Source organism: Aotus nancymaae, unplaced genomic scaffold (assembly GCF_030222135.1).
Source record: "Aotus nancymaae isolate 86718 unplaced genomic scaffold, 86718_ANA_hifiasm-v0.15.2.pri h1tg000012l, whole genome shotgun sequence".
NCBI classification, from domain to species: domain Eukaryota; kingdom Metazoa; phylum Chordata; class Mammalia; order Primates; family Aotidae; genus Aotus; species Aotus nancymaae.
This window is the reverse complement of record NW_026988423.1, coordinates 19400472-19424456: the sequence shown is the minus strand read 5'-3', so window position 1 is coordinate 19424456 and position 23985 is coordinate 19400472. Positions and strand designations below refer to the sequence as shown.

The 23985-nt window shown below is 43.7% G+C and overlaps 2 long non-coding RNA genes across 3 annotated transcripts in view; one reads left to right on the top strand and one right to left on the bottom strand.

Annotated features, from left to right (window-relative positions):
• Window positions 1–5804, top strand: part of LOC105729588 (uncharacterized) — a 119782-nt gene extending 113978 nt beyond the window's left edge. For both annotated transcript variants that reach the window (XR_001110278.2, XR_001110277.2), the window contains one exon: window positions 5553–5804. This is a non-coding gene — a long non-coding RNA (uncharacterized LOC105729588). The remainder of the gene's footprint in view (window positions 1–5552) is intronic.
• LOC105729589 (uncharacterized) overlaps window positions 1–23985 on the bottom strand; it is an 82902-nt gene that overhangs the window by 32778 nt on the left and 26139 nt on the right. The window contains exon 2 of the long non-coding RNA XR_001110279.2: window positions 5541–5674. This is a non-coding gene — a long non-coding RNA (uncharacterized LOC105729589). The remainder of the gene's footprint in view (window positions 1–5540; window positions 5675–23985) is intronic.

The window sequence follows — 23985 nt, the reverse complement described above, 5'->3', positions numbered from 1 at the left end:
TTCCCCAGACTGGACTGAAGCTGCAGATCCTCCAGGGGGTGACAGGAGAGTCACTGATGTGGGAGGAAATGCAGAAATTAGGAAGGAGCCAAGTCCCAAGGAAAAGAGGTCCTAGGCTACCAATGAAAAATGTTCAGTAGTTGAATAGGGGGTTGGGCATTAGCAGATGTGAAAAGAATGCATGGGGGTTGAGTAGAGTTGAGGAGAGGATTGATAAAGGAGGCAGGTCTTCTATTTTGCTGACTCTTGGAATTTTTATAAAGACTAGGATCCAGATAGATAAGTAAGTAGGTAGGTAGATAGATAGATAGATAGATAGACAGACAGACAGACAGAAAGATAATAGTAGCATCTGCATTTCCCTAATTAAACTTATTTGTCAAAGGATTTGTAGAAAGAACTTGGTCAGTCTAATGCTTCTCAGCCCCTCCCCTCTCCAACTCCCCAACCCAGATTAATATTTCATCAGGGTGCCTGCACTCTCAGTAAATATACTGGGATCAATTGTTTGCTATAGCCCCTGCTCAAATCCGTCTTAGACGGTAATATTTTAAAGATGATTGGATCTTAGAATTGTAAGAGGTCCCTGGTGTCATGACTTTGCTGGCATTATCAGCTCAGCCATTGTCTTACCAAGCAATCTCCTACTGAAATGTGATGCTCCCCCGTTCCCATCCCACACTACAGAGGAGGGAGCTGCGCAGGCACCCACGGAGGAGGCTCACTTAAGAATCAAGGGATGGGGAAGAATGAGAATGCCTCTCCCAGCCTGCTCACATGACCTTGGGAGCGTGGGAAGGTGTCCTTGCAGCACCAAGGGAGCCTCCCGAGCTTTTTTCCCCACTTTCCCTGTCTTTTCACTTTTGTTTGTATGTATGCCCGTTGACAGTGTCATCTCTCAACTTGATAAACTTGTCAGAGGGAGCTCCGGGAAAGTGTGACACAGAGGTTGGAGTGATTGCTGAGTATGCAGGGAGAAGAGGCTGGGGAGTTGCTGGTGGCAGTGGGACGTTAGCCTGGGGGCAGGCAGATGTTCTGGGGTGTTTGTGACTCTCGTGCACCACTCCCACAGTGCAGTCTTAGCAGACCAGGTCCCTGGAGGAGGGAAGCTTCATGAACCAGAGTGCAATGTGGGTGGATGGTACCAGCCAAGCAGTGTGTGTGTACCAGTGTACACACGGGTACTGTTTGCATGGGGGCTTGTCCCGAGACAGGCCACCTGTGACTGACTGTCTGGAGCAGCAGGATGTGAGGGGTAGGTGAGGGTTGAAGGGCGGAGTGCATTCTCCCTCTCAGGATGAGACAGACTGAAAAGTATGATGTGGGTGTTTCTTCCGAACCCTTCTACCACCTTCCTCCTGAAAGATATTTTTTGGATGGGCACCTGGAATCCATAATCATCTCTAATCATGGAAATTTAAAAATTATCCAAAAAGTATCCTTTCCGCTTAGAGGCTAATGTAGCAATCCCTGTATTCCTCAGTGTGACACAGTGCATTATATGTCACTGGCATTCTATTGGTATTAATCAAACAAATGTCAAGTCAGTGAGTGAAACTCAGAACCTCATTTTGGCCTGACCTAATTTGCTGGGGTATAGGAATAATCCATATTAAGTAATGTGGGGTGAAGGGGGTAGAAAGATCTGAATTTAAATACCAGCTCTGTCCAAATTACTTCTGTTCTCTAATCCTCAGTTTCCTCATCTGTACAATGAGAGACTCAAAAATGCATTACTGAGGACATCATCCAATAATCTAACTTCCAGATAAAAATCCAGACTGCTGCTGTGGGGATCAGTACCGCTATGCTGGGAAAGGGTATTTGAAGATTGCAAAGCTCACTACAAATTCAGGAGGACTATCCTGGGTTTCCCAACTAGCATAGGTTCCATTATTACAGGCCTCCAGCACCACAACATACACTCACAACCAGGCCCACCTTCATTATTCTCTCTGGAGGGAGGACTTGGCACTCTGCCGGTGGAACAAGTGTCTTCTTTGTTCTATACTATCTAATAGTATAATAATCTTCTGTCCCAGTGTCTCTGAGTGATTAGAACGTATCTCAGGTGCTGCCTTGAAGAGTGGAGGCCAAGAAATTCACCTCACCTGGGAAGTGCAATAATTGCTTTATGGTGCCCTGCCTAGAGTGAGATATTTATATTATAAAATACAATTTAGGTCTAAAAATAAGGGAAGTTGTCACAGCTCAGGATTATTGATACAAATGTTAATGACAATACTGACAACTTAATGTGAAGAGCTCTGGTTGTGTCCAGGTTTCTAAACTAGCAGGGAGGTAAAATTAATAAATTAGGTCAGTGACAATACCCAGAGAGGGAGGGAATGATCCTCCCAGTTCATTGGATCACCTTTTTCGGCCTTCACAGAAAGAGCAGCATGTTGGAAGCACAGTGTCGCTAAAGACACACACCCCACACAGAGGAATGAAACTGCTAAGAGAATTAATATATTAATTAACTGAGCCATGGATGAGCTCTACTCCATCAAATAATATGGCAAATAAAAGTAACCCTATTATTAGTAACCACAGATTGCTCATGTTCAAATAACGATAACAACTGAGTTTGGGTCGTTAGCATGGTGTCAAAAAAAGATCGGGTAGAATCTAGAATCTTCGAGTTCTGTTCCCAGTTTTACATTGGCCAGCCTCATGACCTCTGGGCCTCAGTTTCCTCAACAGCAAAATGAGGGGGTTGGACCAGAAGACTTCTAAGGTCCCATCCGGGTTTGACATTCTGAAGTTCAGCATTGAGTGTAATTTCATTGGCCTTTGTTGATGCAGAAGCCACTTCAGGACCCTACGGTGCCTGTGTCGCCATTTTGAACATCAATGGCCTTTGTCTGGGAGAGTGTAAGCTACGGAGAGGCCTGATTAATAGAATACGAGATCACAGGGCAGACCGTTGTCGCTTTCTTCTTTTCTGCAGCACTTCTCTCCTTGGGGAGCTAAATAAGACTGGTCAGTTTTGCTTCCTTTTTTTATTTTCTGGTTTTTATCTACACCTCCAGCAGAGATTTTGGTTTTTCATTTACTTTCACTGCAGGTTTCAATCTTCCCCACCCCCAAAACAATATCCTCTACCCTGTTGCATGAAATAAAAGAAAAGCTTCAAATTGGCTCTGCCTCCTTAAGCTTTTGGAAACTTTTTAATGTGCAGGTCTACAAAACCTAAATTTGGGGCCTGCACTATTCGGCGGTATCTCTTTGCCTCAGAGGAATCTTCTGGCTTTTCTCCATTTCAAAGCACCTAGGTCCACACAAATGCTCTCGAAGAGAGAGCTTTTTTTCCCCCCTTAGCAAAAATTCAGGTCTGTCACCAGGAAAGAAGAGGTTTTTCTGTGGAAATCTTCCTCATGCTGGTTATAAAGCCACTCACATCTCAGTATGAACTCTGCTAGCTTGCTCCGTTGTCTTTGTGAGTGAGAAGCGAAATCCACACAAAGGTATAAAGAGCTGATCCATATAAAGATTGCTCCCTGGATTTCCATTGGGCAGCAGCTTTCTGATGACTGCATCTTTGCCGTAGACAGCTGTGCAATTGAGACAACAGCAGGACTCCAGATGTGCTGGGACTTGCTAGGCAACAGACTTAGAAGTTTGGCCAAATCAGCCCCAGATAATCACCAGGAAAGAAAAAAAAATGCAGGGCTGGTCCAGAGTCTTTGTGTTATTTAGGAGCTGGGGGATTAGCCCAGGACAGAGATGGAGCAAGTTGCAATGGAAGGTCTACTTCTCATAGATTGTGTGAGGTCTTTTCTTTGGCTACAAGAAACTTGTGGGACATTGGAGTTGAAAGAATCTATTTACAGAGGCAGCGTAGCATAGTAGTTAGAAAGCTGGGCTCATGAGTCTAACCAATCTGTTTGAATCTTGGCCCTGCCTCTGACTAGCTGTGTGACCTTGAGGCTACTTTGTAGGGTTTATGCTTACAAAGCAATTAGAACATGCCTGACACACTTAATCATAGCTGCCCTCCCTTTTACAAGGAGGCATTTAACAACTAGCAAGGCACTGAAACTAGATAAAGATCAAATAGTTAGTAGGTAATAAAGGTTAGTCTACAACTCAGTTCTCCTATCTCCCAGCCGAGTATTCTTTTCACTACACCAGCATCTCCAAATTCACTTGATGATAAGAATCACTTGGTTGAGCGACTCTTGAATGGAGTCAGGAATCTGAATACGAATCAAACACTCCACATGAGTCTTAAAATGCAAAAGACGAATTTGAGAAAGACTGTCACTACACCACAGTGGCTAAGATGAAATTTCTCACAGAAAGACGCTCATAAATTCATTATGCATCTCTTCTATACATACAGAAGATGGAAAAACCAACCATGAATCTCAAGGAGTAAAAAGGACCCCAGAAAGACAATCTAAACAGTCCTTGGTAATTGTCTTTGAGCACACAAAGTAACCAACTTTTCACAGAACTTCCAGAGTGGGAAAACATGTGTTCGACTCACTGTGTGAGTTGAGAAGGCTTGTGGTGGCTCTCTCCATCATATTTTAGTGTGATCGGTCGGCTCTGGGGTGATCTGGCTTTTCCCGGGACTTTGCTAGAAATTAGGGAGCTACCTGGGGCTCATACATGTCAGGCATTCAAAGGAGAACACAGAAAAAGTGCCCCTCAGGTGAGAACAGTAGAGAAGCAGATGGTAAAAAATGTTCTTGGTGTCTCTTGAACATTAACGCCCTGGAAACTTTGTTTTAACTTTGGGTTTTTATGGTTACTTTGGGCAACCACAAAGGATAACAGAACTGTGGTAGCAGCTATGCTGGGAGAGAAGCACGCGTCCTAAAGCATTTTAGGTACAAAGGCAGGTGGCTTCAGCTCGACTGCAGGTTATGAAATGGAAAAGCCCATTGTCGTTTTGGACTTTGCAGGGAGCCGGGAGTAAATAATACTTCTCATATAGCTTTAGCCCTGTGCTATCTTAATTGCAATCTCTGGTGAGATTTGGAGTTATGCGTTTTTAACAAGCAAACCATAAAATAAGGTTTAATCTCCCCAGAGCCCTGGAGTTAATTTATCTGTCCACAGGCTAAGATCGTTTTAAAGGTTAGGAATGCTTGGGTTTTCTTTCTAGGTCTCTGGGTTGGCTGGAACGCCTACAGGTATCTCCTATGGCTGGCGGCTGGAATCTGACTTTCATCAGTGCTAAAGACCCAGCCCTTAGGAACCTCTGCAATAAGAATCAGGTGTTGGATTCAAGAACCATACCCTGTCCTGATGGAAGGAAATTTGTCTTCTTTAGGACCCTGTCTGTGGCAGAAAATACACATGATTTATCCTCAGAAGAAAAGGAGACTGAGTCTTTGCTCTACAACTAGGAACTGTGGGATTTGGGGGAAACTATTTATCTGAGCTTCAGTTTCCTTGTCTGTAAAATGGGCATCATAAAACTCTCCTGGAGTCTTCATAGTGTTCTGTGAACATTAAATGGTATGTGGATGGCTTTTATAAAAGGGTAAGGCACAAAAGAGTTGTTAAGTAAGTTACTTACTTACCTGTTCTTCCAGATGGAGTGTGTTGCCTTTTCAAAGAAGATTTTCCAATGAAGCAGTGCCATGGAGAATGTTACCAGGTATTCAGAGCACATCGAAAACCCAATCCTGCCTCTCAGCTGGGCAGCACAGATTCACTGCCAAGATAGAAAGAGCACAGGTTATCACTCAGGCCTTGGGCCTAGTTGCCTTGCAGAATAGATATACAGCCAGCCCTCCGTGGAGTCGACCAACTGCGGATCAAAAATATTCAAAAAAGTGTTTATATTGAACATGTACAGACTTTTTCTTGCCATTATTCCTGAAACATTAGGGGATAACAGCTATTTACCTAGCATTTACGTTGTATTAGGTGTTATAAGTAATCTAGAGATGATTTAAAGTGTGCAAGGACAATATGAACATCCATGGATTTTGGTATCTGCGGGAGGTCCTGGAACCAATCCACCACGGATACCAAGGGACGACTGCACACACATGATTTCCACTGTTCAGTTCAGCAGGGCCACTTGCCCTTGTCACAGCACCTTTCCTGCCCTTGCTAATTTCAGGAGGATTTGATGACTATTCCAGATTAACCGGTTGAGGGTCTACTCTCATCCATCCTGCATTGCTGTACCCCATGGGAACAAAATAAAGGGAGTCTGCTTGTACTCTTGGTGGAGGTGAAGGAGGAAGGGCTCCAAACAATGGGTTGACATGGCCCATTATTTACAGACCACCCTACAGACTTCCACCACCTGGAATTCATAGCCCCCCTTGACTGGCATTTCCACCTCAAAGTCCTGTTACAACCCTCCCACCTCGCCTTCCTCCCTAACACACTGTGCCCTTACCCCTGGTCATATTTGCTATCCTCTGCTTTGATGACTCTTCTTGCTGGATGCCTTTCCCTTTTATCTCCCGCCAACTCATTTTACCTGTGAGATCTCAAACATAAGGCCACCTCTTTCAGAAAGCCTTCCCAGATTAACCCCATCCCTAACTCCCATCACCCTTTCCTGTAAATCCCTTGGAATTTGTATATTTCATTATCATAATAATCTCTCATCAAAGTCAGCATGGCCAAGGATGAGGATGGTGCTTACTTAACCAGTGGTCCTTGGGAAAAGCAATTCTGTCTTCTGTGCCCTGCTCCCTTGGAGCCTGGCTAAACTTACCCATAGGGAAGCTGCAGATGGATAGAGACCAGGTTCAGGAGGTAGGGGAAGCTAGTGCCGTGGCTCGGCAGTTCTCCCAAGCCCCACATTAAAGTGTGTTTACATGTTCCTAGCCTTCTCAGTGGCAAGCCACGTGCCAGGGATAAAGGATTAGGGAGTATGTGTCAAAAGGGAACAGAATTGTTTCTCTAAAATATAGTATTAATCCCATCACTCCACACCTCATAAGTCTTTCCTGGTTTCCCATGATACAAAAAAGAAAAGCCACATTCCTCAGCCTGGTAGACAAGCCTCACGCTGCTGCACTCCCTCACTGCAATGCCTCACCCCTCATCACTCTCCTCCCCAACCCCATTCCCTGGATCCCCCTTAGGCTCAAACAATACCTTCCTAGTTAAAGTACCCAAACACACTAGTACTGCCACTCCTCAGCACCTTTCTTCCGTGGCTCCTTCCATCTGGAACTTCTTTTGCCATCTTTCCACCTGCCCAAATGTAATCCAGGCAGCTGAAATCATACCTCCAAGAGGGTTTTATCAGATCTCCCTGAGTCAGAATCAAGTTTGCCTTCCTGAGCCTCCCGGAGTGCGTTGTTTTTTGTCCACTTATATTTACAGGATGCAACCACCTTCTACTAGAGGTACCCGTGAGGAGGGCCACTTCCCTGCTGGGCTGGGACTCTGCCTTCATCCTGCCACCTAGTTTAACACCTGGCATTCGGGAGTCACTCAACCAACACGAAGCAGAATTAAGTTACTAATTCTGCACGGGCAGCCGAGGCCTCCTGTTGGGGACCTGCTCCTGCCTCCTCGGCCCAAGACAGGAGGCCGGCAGCTGCCAAAGCTGGGCCCATGGAAGGGGAACCTGTGGTCCGTCTCTACCTGCCTCATGTGCCTCTGGAAGAGAGACTCAGCCTCTCCCATTTGCTTTTGTCTGTGGCTTTGAAGCTATTTGGGAGACACCTTGAGACAGCTGGGGAAACAGCAATAATCCAGTTGAAGCATCTGACACTCTGGACTGGTGGCATCTTGGCGGGGAGGCAGTGGACACGCGGGGGCTGTTGCTGGTTTCGTCTGTGATATGTGTTTTACTGGCTGTCGATATCTACAGGGAAAACACTCGCAGTGAGATTCGCAGATAAAAACCAGTGGCCTCTGCTTCCTCCCTGGGGTGTTTTCATGAGAAATTGGTTTCTGGGCAGGGAGGGGACAAGACTCCTTTTTTCACTCACCTTGAGAGCATTTGGAGGGGTATGAGAGACAGGAAAAGGCGAAGGGGGGAAAGTAAATCGAAGGAACCACCAAGTTGTGAAAAGTCACAAGTATCTCCCTGGCTGAGAGCCCTTTCAGGGTGAGGGACTGAGCCCTCCTTCCCGTGTTGAATTTTCTCTCCTGCTCTTACCCTCAGTCCATTTCCTCACTTTCTCTCTTTACTCTGTAGGTCATTGTCACTATCCCATCTCTGGGCATCTCAAGGGGTTCTCTGAGCCCAAACAAAGCCAGAAACTGTCCCTTGGAAATTAGAGCAGAAGCCTCCACAACATCAAAGCTCACAGCAAGAACTTGCAAACAGAGCTGAGCTGGCACCTGAGGGTGGGATGCTGCTGCTCTTCCCATCTCCCCACTCCAAGTGGCTCCCAGCATCCCGCCCCCAATTCCCATTTCAGCCTCCCTTGCCCACCTCCCAGCCACCCCCTTCCCGAGTGCACCTGAGTCATAGCATCAGCTCAAGCCCCCCACACCGCCCCAGGCCAGGGCCCCAGCAGGCTTTCCCCACACCCCGCTCCAGGCTGACTTGGCTGTGTGATAGCTGGGAAAAGTTAAATGCTCTTCCCTTCATTATCAGAAAGAGTTTTATTCTGACTGAAGTGAACAATATGAAGAGACACTACAGAGCTCTGGCGAAGGATGAAAAGTTTCTTATATCCACAGAGCTGAACTTCAAAGTGTCCTGTGAAAAGGTTCCACTTTAATTAGGGGGAGGAAATTGCCATGTAACTTAATTAATATCAAAAACATTTTTTTTTCCTTCAATACAAGAAAGAAAGATGGCTACAGAGAGACGGAGAAAGGAACTGACAGTGAATGTGGACAGGCCTGCTCGTGGCCAGCATAATGATAAACTTTGTTTCTAATTACTCCAAATATGTCCTAGGTTCAATTAAGAACTCTAAAGCCACAGAGGGTTCTTTGCCACAATGGAGGTCTTCCTCCTTCATCCCTGATGCACTGGCCTTTATACAATATAAAGTGAAAACCTGAGATGGTTTTATTTCAAAAGGAGACACAGAAACCCTGTTTAATTTCAATTATCTAGGAAGTATTTGCAGGAAGTGGTATGGGAGAGCAGGATCATCAGCTCCAAGTGCCTTTGATGGACACGCTCCTTCAAAGCCACCCCGTCCCTGTCATACGCTCACCTTCCTCTCTCCCAGCTGCTCTGGGGGAGACTCCTGGGCATTTGCCTGGTTTCCCTTGTCTCGTCACTATCAAGCCATCAGATCTCTCCTACCTCCAAACTATCTCTCAAGTCTGTCCTCTTCTCTACTGCCACCATTCAGAGTCACTTCTCATCTACCCCAAAGGATTTACAAATAAGCTCCTAACTGGTCTTTTCATTTTTTCCTTCTTGCCCACTGGAACCTAGTCTTCAGCCAGGAGCCAAAATGACCTTTTACAAGACATAACATCATGCCATTCCTTTGCTCAGAAACCTCTGATGCTGTCTGGTTGTTCTTGAGAAAAAAATTTAAGATTCCTTAGCAAGGACTACCAAGACCCTGTTTGATTTTGCCCCCATCTGATGCTCTCATTCTTGTTCTTGACCACTAGCCTGAGAGTCAGTCTTTGTCATGTTCCTTCTGTTTAGGACACTCTTCCAGACCTGCTTCACCCACTAGATCTCAGCCTAAATTACCCTGATTTATCTTTTTTGAGTCCTGACTTAAATATTATTTACTCTGGGAAGGATTATGAGATACCATTTCCCCTGCCCCCATCTAAGTTAAATCCTTATGTTACATACTCCCGTAGGATACTACACTTCTTAACACACATCAGAATTGTAATCAATTAACTATGTGGCCGAATACTGGTTTGATATTTGTCTCTGGACTTTTAGCAGGTAGAAGTAGAGACCATGTCTATTTTGTCATAGTTATTTGCCCAGTGGCCTACTCAGAATCATGGCAAACAGTGTTCTAATCTCCATTAGATCATATCAATCGCATAACAAGCCAATGAGGTGTACTATATTATAAAACCCATTTCACAGATGTAGAATTTGAAGCACAGAGGTCAAATACTCTCAAAGTCATGCAAGTAGAAGATGGCAGTCTTGCTCCTGAGTCCTGCTTTTCATCACTGTGCTATGCTCACACGGGAAGAACCACAATATACAGTTGCTGAAGAAGGAAGGAAGCCAGGAAAATCGATCTCGAATCGTTGGAGGAGACTGATCAGAAGATACTAGGCGTGACTCTACGGACCCAGCCCTCCAACCCATGGAAATGTCCCACCCTGCCCAATACAATCGGTCTTCAACACTCCCGGGAAAGGCTCCAGCTTCATGACTCTTACTAGGAAGGAGCATAACCTGAGAAAGTGTCCTAAGAATGTTAAGACATGGGTTAAACTCAGCAATTTTTATCTCCTCATTCTTCGCTCCCAACCAGGCTTCTAGTTCACCCCATTTCCCTGAACATGAGAATATAGAATAAATGCATAGAGTAGGGCCACAGGTATCCTGGGTCACTAAGAGGGACACAAAGATACTCAACTTCTACTAAACATTGAACAAATTACTAACTCAAGGGAGTTTACAGTTTCAACATTAAATCTCACAATTTCTCTTCTGTTAGGTCATATCTTTTTGAAGGTGGGGTTTCTGTGCTTGCTGTGATACAAAGCAAGTCCTGCACAAAAGTCATTGCGAAACAGAAAGTGTTGGTGTCCAAGATTTGAGAGGTTGTGCAGTGCCTAGCAGGTGCACACAGCCCCATTCATACGTAATTATTGTTTAGGGATGGAATAAAAATGCTTTTTCTTTCAGTTCATATTCTTTTCAAATGGCTACTAAGTTATTAGGACACTAATACTTACAAAGTTGTTTGACGCAAGCTATTTGAAAAAATGCAGCTGTTCTTTTGTCCTATGACAAAAGAAGCTACTGAAAAACTACGGTAAAACTACAGCAGTTTTACCATGAAAACTACTAACAGACTAACAATGCTGCGAAGCAAACAAGTGTCGGAACCTCTGGGGTAGGGTGTCAAAGCTATGCGTAATTGGGGCAGATATACTAATATGATAGATATATTAGATAGACTCCCCATTAAACAGGATCACCTTGATAGGATGTAATTTTCCCCTAAGGTGATGTCGTCTTGACAGATTACTTTACAGTGAGTTAAGGGAAAAGGGAAGACCCAGGCCCACCCAGAGCCACGCCCCACTGGGCTCCCAGCACGAAGGCTTCTCCCAGACGTGCGCACACATCCAGCTGCAGACAGCCCATCACAGCTCAGCCCCAAGGCTCGAAGGACAGGCTTGTAATTGACAGTATCTCCACTGCCCTCGGAGAGCACTGCCTCGAGCCAGAGGTCTCTCCACAACAGCAAAGAAAAGCTTCTTAACTTCCTGCGCTTCACGCAAGGCAAGGCCGTCTGTTATCAGCCGCAGATGGGAGCCTCAGCAGCCGCCCACTCTGGAGAGCTCCGTGGAAACAGGCTTGGCAGGTGGACAAAACGGACAAGATGACAAGTGCTGTTAAATAGCAACCTGCAGGTTGTTGTAACACATGCTTGGGACCTTGCTCCTCTTGGGCTCTTCCGTGCCGGCGCATGGAGGCCGTGGGATCAGAGGATGCAGCCCTCCCCATAATCCCTGAGGCTGCTGTGCAGCCACCCTCATCCTCCCCAGGCCTCTGTGCACATAGGAGCACTTCCGGCCCTCCCAAGCTGTCTCCTAGCAGATCCTCCCTTTCAAAGCCCAGGTCCTCCTGTAGAGAGAGAGAAAGATCCACAGGAGAGGAGTTTGGGTCAGAGCAGTGGATGCCTCGTGAGTGGCACTGTGCCGCCCTTGCAGTAATGAGTTGCATTCTCACTGTGGCTGGACTGGATTAGTTCTCACAGGAATGGATTCATTCCCCTGAGAGTGGTTGTTTTCTTTAAAAACCAGAAGGCTTCTGGAGTTTTAACTCTTAGCAAGTATCTACCACCCTCTGACTTTCTCTGCCATGTTATGAGGCAGTGCAAAAGTCCTGGCCAGAAGGCAGGGGTATGTCCTTGAACTTCAGAGCCCAGCACTAAATAAGCCTTTTTAGCTTTATAAATTAAAGGGGAGAAACATCCGCGGGAAGGGAGGCCTTCAGTTTGTTTCAGATGCTTGCATGCACTCACTCATTCCCATGTGGGGGACACCTACATGCCAGGCACTATTCACCTTTCTCATATCCTTTTTCTCAAGAACTCAGTGGCATGTGCTCTCTGTGCCCGGCACACCCTGAAAGGTAATAAATGCGATGAAATGAGTGGTCAGGAGCCCTTTGGAGATGCAAGCTCCTCCTTCTCACCACCCTACGGGCTGAGTTGAGGTTTCTAATTTCTAGAAATGGTGCTGTCCTCTTGCCCCTCTAACAACGGTCTCCTTTCTCCAATCCAGGAGAGCTTAACAAAATCTGTTCAGGGCCTTATTTTATTCTCTCTTCCTCCCACCTTGAAGGCCCTGGGGTCTGTCTAGCAGAGGTAGGCAAACCCAGCCCTGCGTCTCACCCAATGCTGCCTAAAAGCCTGCAGCCTAGATCTGCCTCCTGCCTGAAGGCGGACCTGGAGGAAGGAAGCAAGCGACAAGAGCTGCAGGCAGCTTCTCATTAGGTGGACCCAGCGTCCTGTGTTTTGGGAGGCTTGCAGCTTGGCAGGCCTCCAGGACAGACCCACTGCCAGAAGTCTGTCGCTAGCTTCTTTCATCCGAGCCAGAGATGTCTGTCATGTCGTCATCTCCCCAGCTGTAGGACTTACTATAATTTCATACAGTTCTGTAGACAGATATTGAAAAGGCATCTGGAAAAATTGATAGCATATCAAGGCAAAGATTTCAGAAAAGCCATTTTTTAAATGTCCAGCCATAGGTACCAGCGCACAGTCTTCATAGACACACAGTCAAGGTCCCTGAAGGCCTGTTTCCTGATCTCAGAGCGCCCCCTTTGGAGATGATGCTCCTACTGCAACTGGCAGCGCAGGCTTCTCTCCACACCTTGGAGGAGCCAGGCTTAAGTCAGGGAGCAGGGGAAAAGCAAGAGATGGGGAAGGGAAAAGGGGAAGGGAGAAAGGGGGAGGGAGATGCGGCTGACCTCCAGGGAGCATCTTTCAGTGGGACAAGAACCACGCTACAACACTCGTCATACACAATCTCATTACACCCTCACACACAAAGTGAGCCTCCAGCCTGCTCACTCTATTTATGAATGAAGACGTGGAGAACGTAAGGAGCCCTCCTCTGTAGGATGCACAGGAGCGGCTGCCAGCGTTAGGGTCCCGTTGGATAACCAAATGTGCCGCATGCAGTTTGGTTCAGGAAAACCATCACTAGCAGCTGCCTCCTTCACATCTTGCTTCACAAAGGCCTTTTTCTTTCATTGTGAGTTCTCCATGAATCACAATGAAAAGAAACAACTGTGTCTGAAGGACTAACACAAGAAGTTTCCCGGGGTGTTAGATGGAAGTGAGAGAACCCCTGGGGTAACAACAGTCAAGGGCAAGTTTTACAAATGTTCTTTCTCTCTGCATTTGCATGTTGTGCCTTCTCTCTGCCCTTAGTGATAGTGAACAGGTGGCAGCTGCCACGGTGTGAAAACAGCCACAAACTCAAACTCAGAAACGTGGAACACGCTCTGTCTGGCACAGTGGAGCTGGGGTTCTGCAGGATTTGGTCAGTAAGGAGAGAAACTGCTGAGCTTCATGTTTTGATCAGTTTCCAGGAGGCAGTTTCAAGGGCAGGAGAGGCATTACCTGCCTCACTTTGCTAGACAGACACAGAGCCATATAGAGAGAGGCGGGGTTGGAGGGAGGATTTAGCTCTCATGATTATGGAGGCCGAAAAGTCTTACAATCTGCCATCTTAAGCTGGAGACCCAGGAGAGCTGATGATGTAGTCCAGATGAAACCCAAAGGCCTGAGAAGCAGGAGAGTGAATGGTGTGAGTTTCAGTCTGAGGACAGGAGCAGATGAGAGATTTCTAAACTGAATCAGGCAGAGAGAGCAAATTCTCCCTTCTTCCACCTTTTGTTCTATTTCGGACCTCAACAGACTGGATAACGCCCACTTCCATTGGGGAGAGCAGTCTACTTTACACAGTCCCCTGATTTAAATGCTAATCTTATCTGTAAACGCTCCCACAGACACACCCAGAAATAAGGTTTAGTCAAATGTCTGGGCACCCTGTGTCCTAGTCAAGCTGACAAATAAAATTAACCATCATACCAGGGAATTACATGAAGAGGAACAGAGAACTAGTCCAAAGTACAGAGAGAAATCCAGGATCCCTGGGGTGGGAAGACTAGTCAAGAGGTGGGGGGCAAGTGTCACAGACAGGAACACAGGAAAAGAAAGAATGCCATTTTTCAGAAGGATCTCGAATGCCAACTTTGCTGAGTCAAGGGCAAAGGGGCCGGGGGGAGAGTCTTATCTGGAAGCATCTTAAAGACACAGCTGTTTGAGTTGGTCTGCCAATGCAGAGACCCAGAAGAAGGGCTGTGAGTGCTCAGAACGGGGTGGGGTGGGAGTGGGTTGTATAGGGCATGGGCTTGCCCCTGACTGAACCCAAGGCTCTGTCTTGGAGTCTATTGAAGGAGCCTAGGATGAGAACAGAGGAAGGTGCACACTAGAGACTCCTCTCTGGTAGGACCGTGCTTCCCTGTGGGCCTGTGCTTTAGTGGAAGCCTGGATCCTCTTATTGCTTCTTGGAAAGGAGAAAACCTCAGGGTTAGTGCATGAGATCATCTCACCTGTTCCTCTGCTTCCTCCATACCCCGCTGCCTTCAAATCCTCTCAACCACACAAGGTATATTCCACTTCGAATAGTGGAGAAGGCTAAAAACAGTATCTCGATCTCCAAAAATAAGATCCTGGGATGCCAAGAGAAAAGGGAAAAAAAAATAAGGTCTGGTTCAATAATGCTCTGATGAAGAGAGACAGACTATGCTGAGATGATCTCCAGGAGGTGAGCCTGAAGCCTGCCTCTGTCCTCAGAGGGCTGCACCCCCCTTTCTGTCTGATGACTGTCTTCATGAGCCAAGCACATCAGTGGGGCAGGGTAGAGAAGGTGGGCCTGTTTTTAGAGGGACAAAGTGTAGGGATACTTCTTCCGAAAGACCTTGCCGGGGAGCCAGATGTGGTGCTGGTGTCCGTAGTGTTTCCCTCTTCTCTGCTTGACTCAGTGAGCTGGGTTGGCCTGAATAGTGTTCTGATAAAGCTGAGATCACTGTTTGAGTCCTACATGGGCAAATTAACCCTCCAGAGAAGCAAGCACTGTTCCAAAACCCTAGACACCCAGAACCTCACATATTACATGTAAGATATTGAATATCGAGTAATATTATTGAAAACTTTGCCTATCATCCAATGTCTCTTAAATGAAATGCCACATGAGAAGTTCCTTTCAGAATTTAGAATCAGAACTTTTTCTAATTCTCCAAGAATAGGGGATAGTTGGGGAAAGTACATTCCCCCTTTTAAATGATAAAAACTATGGTAACATGCCATGTTTCCTTTTTTGCCTTAGCTACTAGGAAGCTCCAATCAGAGTTTGTACTAATTACAACAAATATGTTAATTAATCTTTTGGATTAATATATTTGTTAACTCCCTTTTTCGCCACTCTCAACTTCCCCTTTTGTTTTCTACTTAATTATCTCAGATATCCTTTGTTTAACCTGTTCAAGCTATCTTTGGAAAGAGAAATATTTCTGCAAGGGACAAGAGACTACTTAACGGACATTCATGACCACAGCTGGAAAAGCCACACAAAGGGTTCATTTTCCTGGCAGGAGCCCCCATTATATCAACACTGTCTTTGAAGATAAAGGACAGTCTTCTGTGTTTCTGTCTCTTCCCCTGCCACCACCCTCACAAGGACAAAGTGTCGAGGGCATTCTTTAATCTCCTCTATTTTAATTGGTGAGAGAAAGTGGTGCCACTCATCAGTGCTTTAAGTTGGAGGGATTTAATTAGATCTAATGACCAGATAAATGGAGAACTCTGAAAAAGGACCTTTGGGGACTGAATGGTGTGAAGAGGATTATGTTGTTATACTTCCCTGCGTTCGTTGCCATGGCTAAGGCCACAGTGGAAAGAGAAGCAGAGCGCTAACAAGAGTCAGATATGGATGCCATTGAGAGGGATCTAGGAGAGGACAGGGGGTCATCCTTGGGGCCATGGTGGAGAAGGCACTCAGAACAAAGGGTGAGGCCCATGCAAAGGATGCAGTGAGAGTGAGCACTCAGGAGGACTGAGAGAACTAGGTCCACTGCCCAAGTATCCTTCCCTTTAGCTTATCCTCCAACCCAGTTGACCTGTGTCCAAGACATTCTGTCTCTCTGTGACCCTGGCATCTTTCTCACCTTTAAGGACGGCCACAGGACTGGTCCTAGAATGAGTAGAGCTATTCGCTTGTCAGACTTCCCCTGAGCTAATGCTGAAACAACCTGTCCCCTTTGACAAGTCGCCTTTATCTAGTATAAGCAGGATCACTTTGAATATCCTTGTGCTGTCACTTAGGACCTGGAGTGTCAGACATTTCTCTCCCCTCAAAGATCATCTGTCAGAGTTAGTATGGTATTCTGGTTCCAAGAGCCCTGAGGGAGTTTCTGGGAGTGGAGGGGGAGAGGGAATATAGGGAATGAAGTCAGTCTGCAAATACTCCACATCTGACCCATTCCCAAAGGCAGGTAGGTGAATTTTCCCCTGGAGAAACATCAGTCAGTGCTGCAAGTCTTGAGAGAAGAGAACATTTATTGAGTATCCACCAGATGTCCTGCATTTGGTCAAATGATCATCTATAGTATCACCTAATTTTTACAACATCAGAGTCTGGTGCATAATATGTCTGCAGTAAACATATGTAAAATGGATGAATAATGAAATTGCCCTGAGAGGTATCATGGACCCTATTGTACGGAAGAGAAAATAAAGCATGTCCAAGTTCACACACCCAGAGTTACAATTTGAACCTAAGTCATTTTTTCTCATGCCAAAGATCAGTCTCTCTCCAAATCAACATTAAGTGCAAGACACTGGCCACAGCCCTTTCTAGCTTTCCCCCAATCCCCGCTCAAAACTAGATTTGTGTGTAGTTTGGCCTCCTTAGAGCTCAGTTTGCTCACCTGTAACATGGACTGGTTGGGGCAGCGCTTTGAGGTGAAGGAAGCAGACACTGTCATTTGCCAGAGTTCTGGTAAAGCTGAGATAATTTGTATGGAGATGTGACTCATCTTTCCCCTAAATTCAAAGCTCTGCATTTAGTGATAAACAGCATTAATGTGATGTTAACTCTATTTATACGGCTTTCTGCCCCAGGAGATGAATTTACATATGTGCTAAATATGCTTCAGCAGTACCCAACAGTGATGCTTTATTTTATGACCTCTGGACACCTGGTAGCAGCTCAGTCAGTTAAGGAAGGAAGCATCATGCACACTCATGCACTCATGTGTGTACGTGTGTACACACACACACACACACACAGACACACACAATGCGCTGCATCCACTCTGGAAACATGGTGCATCAGGAGACAGATGGGGAGGGGGTAGGAAGGCCCCCTTTTACAAAGACCAATGGCAACTAACCCCTTGTTCCAACTCTCTGTAAGGTTCTAAGAGGACCACCAGCATGACCTTACCCTACCATTTCTCAGAATTATTCAGAGGAAAGTAGAGTTTAGGGATGACATGGCCTGTATCACTGTCTGCATCTTCTACTTTAGTTTGGCCAAAAAAAGATCTTTGCAGGTTTGAAGCTGAAAACATGCTACACAGTCAGCATGTTTAGCCCACGTAAGTCCTGAAATACCTTGATCACCTTTCCCTAGAAAAGCAGTTATTCGCTTTCAAAGAACAAATTATTATGTTCCAGGTTCTTTTTCTTTTTATATTATACTTTAAGTTCTGGAATACATGTGTAGAACGTGCAGGTTTGTTACACAGGTATACACATGCCATGATGGTTTGCTTCACCCATCTATCTGTCACCTACATTAGGTATTTCTCTTAATGCTATCCTTCCACTAGCTCCCCATCCCCTGACAGACCCTGGTGTGTGATGTTCCCCTCCATGTGTTCTCATTGTTCAACTCCTACTTATGAGTGAGAACATGCAGTGTTTGGTTTTCTGTTCCTGTGGTAGTTTTCTAAGAATGATGGTTTCCAGCTTCATCTGTGTCCCTGCAAAGGACATGAACTCATCCTTTTTTATGGCTGCATAGCATTCCATGGTGTATATGTGCCACATTTTCTTTATCCAGTCTATCATTGATGGGCATTTGGGTTGCTTCCAAGTCTTTGGTATTGTGAACAGTGCTGCAATAAACATACATATACATGTGTCTTTATAGTAGAAGGTTGTATAATCCTTTGGGTATATACCTAGTAATAGGATTGCTGGGTCAAATGGTATTTCTGACTCCAGATCCTTGAGGAATCGCCACACTGTCTTCCACAATGGTTGAACTAATTTACACTCTCACCAACAGTGTAAAAGTGTTCCTATTTTTCCACATCCTCTCCAGCATCTGTTGTCTCCAGATTTTTTAATAATCACCACTCTAACTGGCATGAGATGGTATCTCATTGTGGTTTTCATTTACATTTCTCTAATGACCAGTAGTGATGAGATTTTTTTTCATATGTTTGTTGGCTGCATAAATGTCTTCTTTTGAGAATTAGCTGTTCATATCCTTCACACAGTTTTTGATGGAGTTGTTTTTTTCTTGTAAATTTGTTTAAGTTCCTTGTAGATTCTGGATATTAGCCCTTTGTCAGATGGGTAGATTGCAAAATTTTTCTCTGATGATAGTTTCACTCTGATGATAGTTTCTTTTGCTGTGCAGAAGCTCTTTAGTTTAATTAGATCCAATTTGTCAATTTTGGCTTTTGTTGACATTGCTTTTGGTGTTTTAGTCATGAAGTCTTTGCCCATGTCTATATCCTGAATGGTATTGCCTAGGTTTTCTTCTAGAGTTTTTATGGTTTTAGATTGTATTTTTAGAAAAAACCATCGTCTCAGCCAAAAATCTCCTTAAGCTGATAGGCAACTTCAGCAAAATCTCAGGATACAAAATTAATGTAAAACAATCACAAACATTTCTATACACCAATAACAGACAGAGAGCCGAATCATGAGTGAACTTGCATTCACAATTGCTACAAAGAGAATAAAATACCTGGGAATACAACTTACAAGACAAGTGAAGGACCTCTTCAAGGAGAACTACACACCACTGCTCAAGGAAATAAGAGAGGACACAAACAAATGGAAAACATTCCATGCTCATGTGTAGCAAGAATCAATATTGTGAAAATGGCCACACTGCCCAAAGCAATTTATGGATTCAATGCTATCTCCATCAAGCTACAACTGACTTTCTTCACAGAATTAGAAAAAAAAAAAACTACTTTAAATTTCATATGGAATCAAAAAAGAGCTTGTATAGCCAAGACAATCCTAAGCAAAAAGAACGAAGCTGGAGGCATCACTCTACCTGACTTCAAACTGTACTACAAGGCTACAGTAACCCAAACAGCATGGTACTGGTGCCAAAACAGAGATACAGACCAATGGAACAGAACAGAGGCTTCAGAAATAATGCCACACATCTACAACCATCTGATCTTTGACAAACCTGACAAAAATAAGCAATAGGGAAAGAATTCCCTGTTTAACAAATGGTGTTGGGAAAACTGGCTAGCCATATGCAGAAAACTGAAATTGGACCCCTTCCTTATACCTTATACAAAAATTAACTCAAGATGGATTAAAGACTTAAATGTTCCAGGTTCTTTGCTAAGGAGTTCAAATAAATTATGACATTGAATTCTCACCACTCTGATTTTTTTACTATTATTATGTCCATTTTACAGATGATAACATTGAGGCTTAGGAGATTATTACTATGTTCACAGCCAGTCAGCTAGCTAATAATCAGCAGAAGAAAAATGTGAACCTAAGTCTGTCTAAGCTATAACCACTACACTAAATCACAGACATGAGTGGAATGTGTGTTTTTTAGGACATTGGTGAAGGGGATAGGTAAGGAGATTTAAGAGAAAGGAATTTTTAGATTTTCTTTTTTTTTTTATTGCATTTTAGGTTTTGGGGTACATGTGAAAAACATGCAAGGTTGTTGCATAGGTGCAAGATTTTCTTACAATCATATACAATGTACCATGGAGAGCACACCATCTGTGTGGAGTCTGTGCTAAGTTCTCTATGAGGCGGACAGCACAAGTCATGATACTCTCCCATTCATTTATTTACTGACGTCTTAATTCAGACATTCACTAAATATGTCATTTGCTATTCATTGGAAATAAAAAATAAAATCTGGTCTCTACTCTCAGTAAGCTCACAGTTTTGCTATTGAATAGACATATTTGTAATTTAAAGATTACACTGCCATGTAATAAATTATTTGTTAATAGAAACTGCATGCCCTGGGGAAGGGCATCTGGATCAGAATGGACTTAAAGCGATGGAAGGAACAAAGGGCTTTGAATCAATTTAACAACAACAAAACTCAGTTGAGTTCCTATTTGTATGATCTTGAGCCAATAGAAGTTCTTTGAGCTCTACTGTTAGTTTTGCAGGATAACAATAATACCAATTTAATGATATTACCAGACCTAAAAGAATTGTGCAGGGGACTAAATGAGTTAATGTAAATGAGAGCTCTATTATTCATAAAGTGCTATCATTTATAAAGTGAAAAGGCAAAGATGGAAATCATGGGAACAGCAAGTATGAAAAGGCATAAAAACAATGTAACGATTTCTATAGTAGAGGATAAGTTAACTGTGTCATAATATAGATGCAGATGTTCCAAGGGAATGAGTTGGCCTGGGACTTTAATCACCGGCTGCACTTTCTAGGACCAAATTTCTCTATGTGGAATTAAGGAGAAAAAGTATATTTTCAGAAATTTGAAGGTGTAATCCTTTCTAGGGTAAGAGAATAAATAACACAACTAATACTTTTTGTTAGATCTCAGAGAAATCAATTCATCAACTCATAAGTTTCTGCTGACCAGTCATGTGCCCAGCACTGTAGTAGTTTCTATGTAGCACTTCAAAGAGATCATGAGTTAATTGGAAAGAAAAGAATAACATATATTAAATAATTCACTACCAGACTGTTCAAAACTAACTCTGGTCACAGTGAGAAGGAAAAATTCAGCATAAGCCTGAACAGTGAAAGATGCCTTCATGGAGAAGGTAGGAACTGAATAAGGTCTTAAAGGCTAAAGAAATGCAGAAAAAAAAAAAAAAGGAATGGAGGATGAGAAGAAGAATGAAGGGGAAAGAAGGAACAGAGAAGAAAGGGGAAAAAAAATCTTGGGGAAAAGTAATGAAGGAAAAAGGGGAAGGGTGGGAATAAAGCAAAGGGGGAAGTAAAGAGGAAGGGAAAAACCAAAATAGAAGAATTAGAGCATTTCTAGAGCAAGAGGCTGGAATTAAGCTAGGAGGGCTTAGCTAGAAGGCTGTGCATGCAGAGTCAGTGAGTAGTTGGATGAAGACAAATTATATTCAAAGCTGGGGAGTCTAGCTATGATGCTTCTGTCAGCTGGTTCCTAACAGGGAATTGTCATGAAAGAAGTTTTGATTTACAGTAGTTTGAAGGGCAGCTTGGAGGGAACCAAGAACAGGAAGTACAAAGCCTGGGTCAAAGCTCTCTGTGATCTGAGCTATGTTCTTAGCAGCCTACATTGCAAGGTAAACAAGGAGAGGGTTCATTTGAGGGAAAATTATAGAAACTTAGAATATTGGAAATCAAAATGAGGAATGAAGAAGAAGAAAATATCAAAGAATTCTATAAGATTCTATCACGCTAGGAAACTGGAAGAAAAATGGTAGCTTGAGGGAGGAAGATGAAGTGTCTGGAAAGGGGAAGTGTAATGATTTTAAGTTCAAATGGGTTCATTGGAAGTGATGGCAAGTCACTCAAATAGGAAAATCATATAAGCAGTGGTGATGACGAGGTTGAAATAGCAAGGGCAAGGCCAGGGCTGGAGAGATGTGCTGGAGGTGACAGTCAACAGGCTCTCAGAAGAATTGGTCAAAGAGGCACAGGGAGAAGCGCTAAAGAAAAGTCCTTGGGGAATCCTCACAAGTAGGAAAGCAGGAGAGAAATGAAGCATAAAGGAAGACAGATAAAGCGTAATCTCAGAGGAGAGGAGGAGAACTCCCCCAAATTGGGTATACACAGATGAAAGTAGGAAAGAATATCAAGAATGAGGTAATGATAATAGTGCCATACTGCAGAGATCAAGGATAATGGAGTGGAGAGCTAAAATAGCTACAGGCATACCTCAGAAATATTGTGTATTTCATTCCAGGCCATCCCAATAAAGCAAAAAAAAAATCACAATAAAGCAACTTACATAATTTTTTTGGTTTCCCAGTATATACAAAAGTTATGTTTATACTATACATATTTATATCAAACGCATCATGTGATCCTTGTTAGATCATAAATGGGGGTTGGGGAGAGCTAGATGTAAATTTAAGGACAATTGGGAACATTTTAGGTCTATTAAGTGTGCAATAGCATTATGTCTAAGAAATATACATACCTTAGTTGAAAAATATTGCTGAAAAATATCAACACAGAGACTTGGAGTGAGCACATGCTGTTGGAAAAATGGCACCTGTAGACTTGCTACATGCAGTGTTGCCACAAACTTTTATTTTGTAAAAAACGCAATATCTCCAAAGAGCAATGAAGTGAAGTGCCATAAAACAAGGTATGCCTGTATTTGTTGAGAACAAATGTCAGCTTCTATGAAAACCAAGATTGGGATGTCAGAAGTTAAGACATTAGCAAAGGCCATCAGCTTAAAGGGTTCACCAGGAAAAAGGAAGAGAGGAAATTAGAAGTTATAATAGGATCAAAGATAAGACTTTCTGAGATACAGAGACTGGAGCACATGGAGAGGAGGAGGCTGACGCTGTAAGAGATGGAGGAACGAGGTACACCTTGTGGAAGCAAAATCCCAGAAGGAGCAGGGGTCCAGAGTTCACATGAAGCACTTATCTTTAAATGAGAGAAAAGAAACCTCTTTCTTTGAAAGTAATGGGAAAAAGTCCACTTCAGAGAGAAGGCTTTCATGAGGTGAGAATGAGGGTACATGAGATGTTCACAAAGATGGCTTTAATCTCCCACCTATCTGAAATGGCCACATAGCAAGAGTGAGAAAGAAACTTTTGATGGCTTATGTTCCTGAGATTTTCAGATTGTTATTGCATCATAACTTGGCCCATTTTGACTGAATACAAGGAGAAAATTACCCACTGAGATTAGTACAGCAGGGAGGGATTGGGGTTTTAAGGAAAGAAGAGGTATAATATAAAAACTGAGTGACATCTAAGTGATTCAAAAAATACTTTTCTCAACATATGTTCTGAAAACTTTCAAACCTATAGAGAAGTGTAGAAACTAGTGTAATGACCTCCTATAGACTGCTCACCCAGATTCACCAGTTGCTAACATTTTGCCACACTTGCTTTATCTTTCTTTACGTAATGTATGTAGACATGCATACACAGAACCCTCTTTTTTTTAAAGAAAACTATTTGAAAGTAAGTAACAGACATCATGTCAATTCAGAGAATCTCAGCACTTATCTTTAGGAACAAAGACTCTTTCCTAAAGAACTTTAATACCACTATCATGCCCAAGGAATTTAATGCTAACACAATAACTTTATCTAGCATACAGTTCTATATTAAAATGTTCCCAATTGTCCTTAAATTTACATCTAGCTATCCCCAAACCCCCATTTATGATCTCAACAAGGATCACATGATACACCTGATACATACATGTAAAGAAGGCAAGCAGTAAGGTAGGTTGGGAAGAGTTTGAGTAGCCTGACTCTAATGAGCTAGATTTGTACTATGAGGAAATAGGAGTTACCAGGTGTAAAGTGACCTGCTTGCTTGGAGAACAGGGACCTTTACCTGAGATTACTGGGAAATATGACATGGTGATGATGGTGATGATGATGTTGATGATTCAAAGC